A 707-nucleotide genomic window follows, 5' to 3' on the forward strand; every position below is an offset into this window, starting at 1 on the left:
AAAATACTACTGGAATATCTACAACACTAAATTAAGGGATATATAAACCTGTCTTATAAAGGAGACTTTCTGACTCATTGTAAAGAACTTATGCTTGTATTTCCCTTGCAATTGTTTTTCTTTTTAATTGTTATTTTCAGTTAGAGTTAACATTCAACGTCATTTCATAGTAGTTTCAGGTCCACAGCATAGTGGTTAGACATTTATATAATTTATAAAGGGATCCTCCCAATTAGTCTACTACCCATCAGGCACTATACAGTTATTACAATATTATTGACTATATTTCCTACACTGTACTAAAAATATGGAATGCTTCATGAACTTGCCATCATCCTTGTGCAGGGGCCATCCTAATCTTCTCTGAATAGTTCCAATTTTAGTATATGTATTGCCAAAATGAACTATTTTAGACCAACATGAATTTTCCTTTGTTTCTGACCAGTAAATGGAACCAAATTTGTCTGAACTGGTAAAATGAAGTTCTGAAAATATATGGAAGGTACATAGTATTGAATGTGAATCATTCCTTTTATCTTTCTAGAAGAATTTTTAACCACAATATTAAACTTTGACAAGTTATTCAAGTAGAAAACCTGTATTTTAATTGAGATAACTAGATCAACATAGGGGTGTAGTGCCCAGTTTCATTGGTCTGTCTGTGATAAAGACACAAGGTCACAATCTATATTTGCCATAGGGTCACT

At 32.1% G+C, this 707-nt stretch overlaps 1 non-coding gene across 1 annotated transcript; it reads right to left on the minus strand.

Annotated features, from left to right (window-relative positions):
- Window positions 1-301: 301 nt before the first annotated feature.
- On the minus strand, window positions 302-405 carry LOC118608132. The gene has a single exon (XR_004952930.1). It is a non-coding gene; the product is annotated as a U6 spliceosomal RNA (small nuclear RNA).
- Between the last annotated feature and the right edge of the window lie 302 nt (window positions 406-707).

Source organism: Rousettus aegyptiacus, unplaced genomic scaffold, assembly GCF_014176215.1.
Source record: "Rousettus aegyptiacus isolate mRouAeg1 unplaced genomic scaffold, mRouAeg1.p scaffold_m13_p_9, whole genome shotgun sequence".
Lineage (NCBI taxonomy): Eukaryota > Metazoa > Chordata > Mammalia > Chiroptera > Pteropodidae > Rousettus > Rousettus aegyptiacus.